Genomic DNA, 9,440 nt, shown 5'->3' with positions numbered 1-9,440 from the left:
ACATGATTCTTTTCCTCACAGGAAAGCTACATGCACAAGTTTAGTCCATCCAAACAAACAAGAGCAAGAAACATGTATGCACCCAAAATTGATGAACATGTACTAGTAGGAAAATCAGATCTAATTAGCTAGAAGTAAAAAGTCCAAGAAAACATGATAGATCTAGATAAAATATGTGCAAGATAATACAAGGGAGTTGTAATTAGTGAACAGAAAATTAACTACACACAAGATCTGATCTAAACTCTTGTATGGCATGCTTAGCCTAATTATTCTGATTCAAAGGAACACAAGCATGAATTCAACCAAAAAAGGAACCCAAGCATGAATTCAACATGTACACTTAATAAAGATGGGCCAGAGAAAAATATATAGCGACTGAAAAAAGTCAGATCTAGCACAAGAAACATCATGGAGAGGAGACATGGATTAGATCTAGAGTACTTAAGAAGCACAAGATGTGGAGTGTATACAACTTACCTTGCGTGAAATTGAAGGAGAGCCCGGTGGAGTATACAAGTAGTAGAGGATCTTCCGTAATTCAAAGGAACACCATTATGGAACTAGTCCATGTTGTAACCAGAAGAGGTTGTTCTCTGGTTTAAAGGAACGCGAGTAGAGCCCGGAGGAGTGTACTGAATAATTTTTTTGAGAATGTGATTGTGGTAGCGAGGCAGATATAAACTGGGGGAGGGGAGGTGCGTATACGTTTCAACTGGAGAGTTACCAGGTGTATGCCTAGCCAGAGATTAGGCGTACATTACTTGTATCAGTATATCACCACCAGGGCGCCCGAATTGCTGGTTTGCTGCTGCTATTGCGCTGCTTTCCAGCCGTCCCGCTACAGAAAAGGACACAAGAAAATATATTTCTAGGAGACACTTGTGACTTTATGCATACTCACCACTATTACTGTATAATGCTTCAGATCAAAGGTCAAAAAATTATAGAGTAACTAATATATACTTGGTAAATGCGTACATCAGGTCGATATCAGGTAGGGTATTAATTGAGAATTTTTTAAAAAGTAGTATTAGATATATGCTGATACTAGGTAGCATACTTTTTAAGAAAATGTGGGATATTAATTACAGGTTAATTATGTCGTTAGTGATAAGGTTAATATTTGAGATGATATTGATTACACGCTAAACATGTTAAGAGCAACTCCAACGCACCGACCAAAACGAACGGCGCTTTTGTCCGCCTTTTGTCAGTTTAGGTTGCCCGGCGGACACCCATGTCCGGTTCGTGTTTGGGTCGGCGTTTGCGCCCAATGCTGGCCCAACCCATTTTTGAGGTTGCGCGAAAAAAACATTACCGCAAACATTTTTAAAAATAAAAACGTTTATTAAACATTAATGCCAGCCACAAAGGCCTGCAAGAGCCCACGAGTCCACTTTTGCATTAACCAAAACATTAAATAAAACTAAAACTACAAGGAGGCCCACTGCCCTAGGCTTCCTCGTCATTGTAGGGGCCCGTGAGGTCGATGAGCGTCGGTACCAGGCCAGCCCATGGGAACGCCGTCAACCAAGCTCTAGTGACATCGTTCGCCGGGGGCTGTACCGCCTCCGGCTAGGCTGGCCCTTGATGTCTACTACGCAACATTTCTTCTTGTAGACTCGTGTTGGGCCTCCAAGCGTAGAGTTTTGTAGAATAGTAGCAAATTTTCCTCAGGTGAATGACCTAAGGTTTATCAATCTGTGGGAGGCATAGGATGAAGATGGTTTCTCTCAAACAACCCTGCGACCAAATAACAAAGAGTTTCTTATGTCCCCAACACACCCAATACAATGACAAATTGTATAGGCGCACTAGTTCGACGAACATATGGTGATATACAATTGTAATATGAACAATAGATATATGTTTTTGTAATCTAAAAATATATAACAACAAGGTACCAGTAACAAAAGTGAGGAAAAATGGTATTGCAATGCTTGAAAACAAGGCCTATGGTTCATACTTTCACTAGTGCAAAATCTCTCAACAATGATAACATAATTAAATCATATGTCAATCCCTCAACATGCGACAAAGAGTCACTCCAAAGTTCCTATCGCAGAGAACATAAGATGAAATTGCTTGTAGGGTATGAAAGCACCTCAAAGTTATTATTTCTGATCAATCTTTTGATCTATTCCTATAAGTGCACAAACATCCCTAGAGTTCGTACTAAAATAACATCATATGATACACATCAATCAACCCTAATTAATGTTACCTTAATACTCCAATGTCACCACAAGTATCCGTGGGTCAAAATTATACGATATGCATCAAACAACTTCAGATAATATTCAATCCAACACAAAGAACCTAAAACAGTGCCCCAAGATTTCTACCAAAGAAACAAGAATGAAAACGTGCATCAACCCCTATGCATATATTACCCCAATGTCACCTCGGGAATCCGTGAGTTGAGTGCCAAAACATACATCAAGTGAATCAATAGAACACTCCATTGTCACCATGAGTATCCCACGCAAGACATGCATCAAGTGTTCTTAAATCCATAAAAGTATTCAATCTGATAATAGTGAAACCGCAAAGGTAAAACTCAATTCATCACTAGAGTATAGAGAGGGAGAAACACCATATAATCCAACTATAGTAACAAAGCTCGACGTATATCAAGATCGTGCCAAATCAAGAACACGAGAGAGAGAGAGAGAGATCAAACACATAGCTACTTGTACATACCCTCAGCCTCGAGGTGAACTACCCCCTCCTCATCATGGAGACCACCTGGATGATGAAGATGGCCTCCGGTGATGATTTGCCCCTCCGGCAGGGTGCCAAAACGGGCCCCCGATTGGTTTTTCGTGGCTACGGAGGCTTGCGGCAGTGAAACTTCTGATCTAGGGTTCTTTTTGGGGTTTTGGGTATTTATAAGATTTTTTGGCGTCGGTATCACGCCAAGGGGGTGCCCGAGGGGCCCACAAGTTCGGGGGGTGCACCCCCAGGCTTGTGGCTCCCTCGTCCACTTCCTGGCCCAGCTCCAGTGCTTCGGGGGTCTCTTTTGGTCCATAAAAATCACCATAAATTTTCAGCCCATTCCAAGAACTTTTATTTCTGCACAAAAAATGACACCACGGTAGTTATGTTGAAAACAACGTCAGTTCGGGTTAGTTCTAATCAAATCATATGAAAATCGTATAAAATTGTTGTAACATGGCATGAGTACTTTATAAATTATAGATACGTTGGAGACGTATCAGCATCCCCAAGCTTAATTTCTGCTCGTCCTTGAGTAGGTACATGATAAAAGAAATAATTTATGAAGTGTGAATGCTAGCAAGTGCACAAGTTTGATCAATGATAATTTCATTCACTTTTTCTAGCATCAATATAAATAATAAAATAGAAGCTTATCTCATAAAACTTTTCTTGATCAAGTAACAATCAATTCACAAGTTAAAGCATAGACCATAAACTTTCTTGAAAACTTACAAACTATGTTCTCAGTCATCAAACAATTGCAATTCATCTTATTTTTAGGAAGGGTCTATGTAAGAGCTTTGATTTAGCAAATTCCACATACTCAACTATCATATATGAAGGAAATATGCATCAGATGCAATAATAAAGTTGTTATTTATATTTCCTTATATCATGATAAATGTTTATTATTCTTGCTAGAATTGTATTAACCAGAAACTAAGAACATGTGTGAATACATAGGCAAACAGAGTGTCCCTAGTATGCTTCTACTTGACTGGCTCATTAATCAAAGATGGTTAAGTTTCCTGACCATAGACATGTGTTGTCATTCGTTCAACGGGATCACATCATGAGAGAATGATGTGATGGACAAGACCCATCCGTTAGCTTAGCATAATGATCATTTAGTTTTATTGCTATTGCTTTCTTCATGACTTATACATATTCCTCTGACTATGAGATTAAGCAACTCCCGAATTCCGGAGGAACACTTTGTGTGTTATCAAACGTCACAACGTAACTGGGTGATTATAAAGATGCTCTATAGGTGTCTCCGAAGGTGTTTGTTGAGTTGGCATAGATCGAGATTAGGATTTGTCACTCCGAGTATCGGAAAGATCTCTGGCCCTCTCGACAATGCACATCACTATAAGCCTTGCAAGCAATGTGAATAATGAGTTAGTTACGTGATGATGCATTACGGAATGAGTAAAGAGACTTGCCGGTAATGAGATTGAACTAGGTATGAGGATAATGACGATCGAATCTCGGGCAAGTAACATACCGATGACAAAGGGAATGACGTATGTTGTTATGCGGTTTGACCGATAAAGATCTTCGTAGAATATGTAGGAGCCAATATGAGCATCCAGGTTCCGCTACTGGTTATTGACCGAAGATGTGTCTTGGTCATGTCTACATAGTTCTCGAACCCGTAGGGTCCGCACGCTTAACGTTCGATGATGATTTGTATTATGAGTTATGTGTTTTGGTGACCGAAGTTTGTTCGGAGTCCCGGATGACATCACGAACATGACAAGGAGTCTTGAAATGGCCGAGAGGTAAAGATTGATATATTGGACGATGGTATTCGAACACCGGAATGGTTTCAGGATGTTTCTGATATTTATCGAGAAACCGAGGGGTTACCGAAACCTCCCGAGGAAGTTATGGGCCTTAATGGGCCATAAGGGAATAGGAGAGGGCAACCAGTAGGGTGGTGCCCCCCGATGGAGTCCGAGTTGGACTAGGGAGAGGGAGCGCGGCCCCGTCTTTCCTTTCCATCTCCCTCTCCCTCTCCTTCCCTCTTTTCCCCTCTTGGAATATGAAAGGGAGTCCAACTAAGATTGGGAATCCTAGTTGGGCTCCCCCTTGGCATGCCCGTCATGGCTTCCAGCCTCTTCCCTCTCCTCCTTTATATACGGGGGCAGGGGGCCCCCAAAGAAACATCAGTTGTTCCTTAGCCGTGTGACCCTCCATAGTTTACCACCTCGGTCATAGCGTCGTAGTGCTTAGGCGAAGCCCTGCGCGGATCACATCACCAATACTGTCGCCACGCCGTCGTGCTGATGGAACTCTCTCTCGACCCTCTACTGGATCAAGAGCTTGAGGGATCTCATCGAGCTGAACGTGTGCTGAACACGGAGGTGCCGTATGTTCGGTACTTGGATCGGTTGGATCGTGAAGACGTTCGACTACATCAACCGCGTTAACAGAACACTTCCGCTTTCGGTCTACGAGGGTACGTGGACACACTCTCCCATCTCGTTGCTATGCTTCTCCTAGATAGATCTTGCGTGATCATAGGATTTTTTTAATTACTATGTTCCCCAATAGCCAAATCTATGCGTAGATGATATATGCACGAGTAGAACACAAAGAGTTGTGGGCGATAATAGTCATACTGCTTACCACCAATGTCTTACTTTGATTCGGCGGTATTGTTGGATGAAGCGGCCCGAACCGACATTACATGACCGCGTTCATGAGACTGGTTCTACCGACGTGCTTCGCACACAGGTGGCAGGCGGGTGTCTGTTTCTTCAACTTTAGTTGAATCAAGTTTGACTACGGCCGGTCCTTGTTGAAGGTTAAAATAGCACACTTGACGAAAAATCATTGTGGTTTTGATGCGTAGGTAAGAATGATTCTTACTAGAAGCCCTTAGCAGGCACGTAAAACTTGAACAACAAAGTACCTGACGTCTAACTTGTTTTTGCAGGGCATGTTGTGATGTAATATGGTCAAGACATGATGAGATATAAATTGTTGTATGAGATGATCATGTTTTGTAAAGGTTATCGGCAACTGGCAGGAGCCTTATGGTTGTCGCTTTATTGCATGAGATGCAATCGCCATGTAATTGCTTTACTTTATCACTGAGCAGTAGCGATAGCCGTAGAAGCAATAGTTGGCGAGACGACAACGATGCTATGATGGAGATCAAGGTGTCAAGCTGGTGACAATGGAGATCATGACAGTGCTTTGGAGATGGAGATCAAAGGCACAAGATGATGAGGGCCATATCATGTCACATATTTTGATTGCATGTGATGTTTATCCTTTATGCATCTTATTTTTCTTAGTACGGCGGTAGCATTATAAGATGACCCCTCACTAAATTTCAAGGTATAAGTGTTCTCCCTGAGTATGCACCGTTGCTACAGTTCATCATGCCGAGACACCACGTGATGATCGGGTGTGATAAGCTTTGACATTGATCCGGATGACTCTAAGTCACAAACCGAATACGTATTTATATTGAATGGTGGAGCTGTAAGTTGGTGCAGTTCCAAGCAGAGCGTCATGGCAGGATCTACGTGTGAAGCGGAGTACATAGCTGCTTCGGAAGCAGCAAATGAAGGAGTCTGGATGAAGGAGTTCATATCCGATCTAGGTGTAATACCTAGTGCATCGGGTCCAATAAAAATATTTTGTGACAATACTAGAGCAATAGCCTTGGCGAAGGAATCCAGATTTCACAAGAGAACCAAACACATCAAGAGATGCTTCAATTCCATCTGCCGTCAAGTCAAGGAGGGAGACATAGAGATTTGCAAAATACATACGGATCTGAATGTTGCAGACCCGTTGACTAAGCCTCTTCCACGATCAACACCGAGAGTCCATGTGTTGGGGATATGACTATCAGGTATGACCGGCCCAGGAGGGGTCGGGTCAACCCCAATGGTGGTTCATAGATAGGCCGGTAAGAGGCCCAAGCCCGGAGACGGCTTAAGGCCCATAAGTGTAAACCGCAAATACAAATAGACTTGTAATATAAGGCATGTAAGATACGTCATCGAGCCGGACACGTTGTATGAGCCGACCGGGACTCTGTAGGCCGCAGGGCATCAACCCGTGTATATAAGGGGACGACCCGATAGTGGTTTAGGTCAAGAAACATCAAATCGAGAGCCAGGCAAAGCGCGTTTGCTCCCTGGTAATCAAAACCCTAGCAATACCACCTCAACTGGAGTAGGCCTTTACCTTCACCGCAAGGGGCGGAACCAGTATAAACTCTCTGTGTCCTTTGTCCCGTTTAACCCCTTTAAGCTAACCTCGTCGCAATGGCTCCACAACTAAGTCCTTCCATGAGGACATCTGTCGTGACACTTCCATGACAGTTGGCGCCCACCGTGGGGCCATCACACGGTGGTTTCGAGTTCTTAAAGGGTAGCTTTGAAGGGCTCAAGGGATACACTGTGGGCCGGATGACCAAGAGTCATTGCGGCAAGCTCTACATCGACGACGCAGGCTGGGGCCCTGAGGCCAGCTCAATTTAGTACGGGTACCGGGTCCCCTTCGTCGGAATCCTCATCTTCATCGGCAAGATCGGCGAGCCGGGCCCTGAGCAGGATATCTGCACCGACATCATCAAGACGGCTCAGTGTGCATGACCTGCCCCGGCTCAGCCGACTGTAAGGCATGTCTTCGTTGGGTTCACCCATGGGGCTGAGTTGGAAGGCTCTGTCTCTGGCGGTGAGACAGAGATCTGCTCTGATGATGAGTCCACGGGCGAGACCAATTCAATGTATGAGCTACAGGATGGAAGGCTTGGAGGCTGTTCCGATGGCGGCAGTATTCCGGACCCCCATGAGCGGCCAAACAGGGTGGCGATCTTCATGGCTGGCACACAGCCGGTTCTTGGCTCGACAGCCGCCGCGGCTATAACTTCTGGTGCAGCTGCGGTCACAGCAGCCAGGGCTGGCAGTTCAGCTCGCCCACCGGCTCAAGTCTTAACAGATCTACTGGATGCTTTGGCGATTCTGATGGAGGTTGAGGTAACCCCAGAAAACCAGGAGCAACAGAAGGTAGAAGTGGCTAAATTACGTGATGGAATAGCGCAAGCTAAGGCAAACTTAGCGGCAGGGAACGCTAGGATGGCTGCAGAACAAGCAATTTTGGACGCCCAAGCACAGCGGATTCAAGCAGATTCATATCGGCTTAGGGTAGATCAGAACGCCTCACACGAAGTCTTGAGGAGGAAGCACCGGAGTCGTTTGCCCTTGGTTTATGAGTCAAGGGACCTCTTCAACACCCCTGGAGCTGGGGCCAGTAACCCGCCGGTGGTGAACCGAATAGGTGAACCGCCCGGCCAGCCACATATGAACAGCACTCCGCCCCAGCGTGTGATGACACCGCCGGGTTATTACTCCACCCCTTTGGACAACATGATTGCTGCAGCTACACGATTGGCAGCTCTGCCCGACGAGGGTGAAACTCCAATAGTAGTTGAAACCCTAAGGGCCAGGGGCTTCTTCAAACAGCTCTGGTGCAGCAGCAGGCTTACTCTTATAGCCGTGATCAGATTCATGAGACACCTCGTCCAAGCCGGAGTTACATCAGGCACATTGACTCGCCAGCGGTCTCAAGTACGGAACGGCGCCGTAACCAACCTCATGAACATGACCCGGCACACAATGGAGCCAATGCACAAGATTTGGTGGACCAGGCCAGAGCACGTCGGGAGGCCGAGTTGGCAGCTCAACGGGCGTCTCATCAGCATGCGCCGGTTAACCCGCCAGCTTCAATTGAGACAGGTGTGACTTCCAAGGCTTACGGTGTGCTGCGTCTAACGACGGCTATATGAAATGAGCGTCTTCCCAAGGACTTCAAAGGCCCTCGTAAGGTACCTAATTACACAGCCGATCAACCCCCTGAGGCATGGGTGGAGAGTTATGAGATGGCCATGGAGATGTTGGATGTTAGTGAAGCTGCTTACGCCAAGTACTTCACCATGATGTTAGAAGGGACGGCTCGTACCTAGTTGAAGGGATTGCCGGCTAATTCCATCGGGTCGTGGGCGGAGCTGAAGGCCCGGTTTATACAGAATTTCAAAGACACGTGCAAGCAGCCTATGTCGATTGTGGATTTGGTTTCTTGCGTTCAGGCTGAAGGCGAGTCAACCAGCTGGGTGCGCCTGGTCTCAACTATCATACATTCTTCAGATAATATCAATGTTGGTTCAGCGGTTCTGATGTTGGAGAAAAATTGACGATTCATTCCACTCAAGCAGAAGCTTGGGCGGCTCAAGCGTCATTGCAATGGCATGGGGGAGCTGATGGCGGCTCTAGTTAAGTATGATGACTCTGATGGTACCAAGGACCCTGATTCATAGGACGAAAGGTCGGGAAAGGGAAAGAAGAGTAATGGCATGAAGGGACAAAAGTACAATTCTACCAGTCAGGGTGGCAACGGTAAATGCAAATCTGATGACTTTCTGGCTAACGCAGGTGTACGCAATGATAACCAGCCATAGGGGACCGCAGGGGCCGCTAGCTCCGAGGACATGATTCAACCTTGAAGCAATGTTAAACCAACCGTGTCCAAAACACGGAATGGATCGTAAGCCGGCCACTCATTCGTGGAAGGATTGCAGCATAATGAGAATCTTTCGGGAATCCATCCAGCGCCACCATGGCCCAAATGGCGGATCAGGGTCCGGCTCTCACGATCCGGGTCATGGAGGCGGCGGTTCAAGTTCTGGGTTT

This window comes from Triticum aestivum, chromosome 2A (assembly GCF_018294505.1).
Source record: "Triticum aestivum cultivar Chinese Spring chromosome 2A, IWGSC CS RefSeq v2.1, whole genome shotgun sequence".
Lineage (NCBI taxonomy): Eukaryota > Viridiplantae > Streptophyta > Magnoliopsida > Poales > Poaceae > Triticum > Triticum aestivum.
This window is presented reverse-complemented; position numbering follows the sequence as displayed.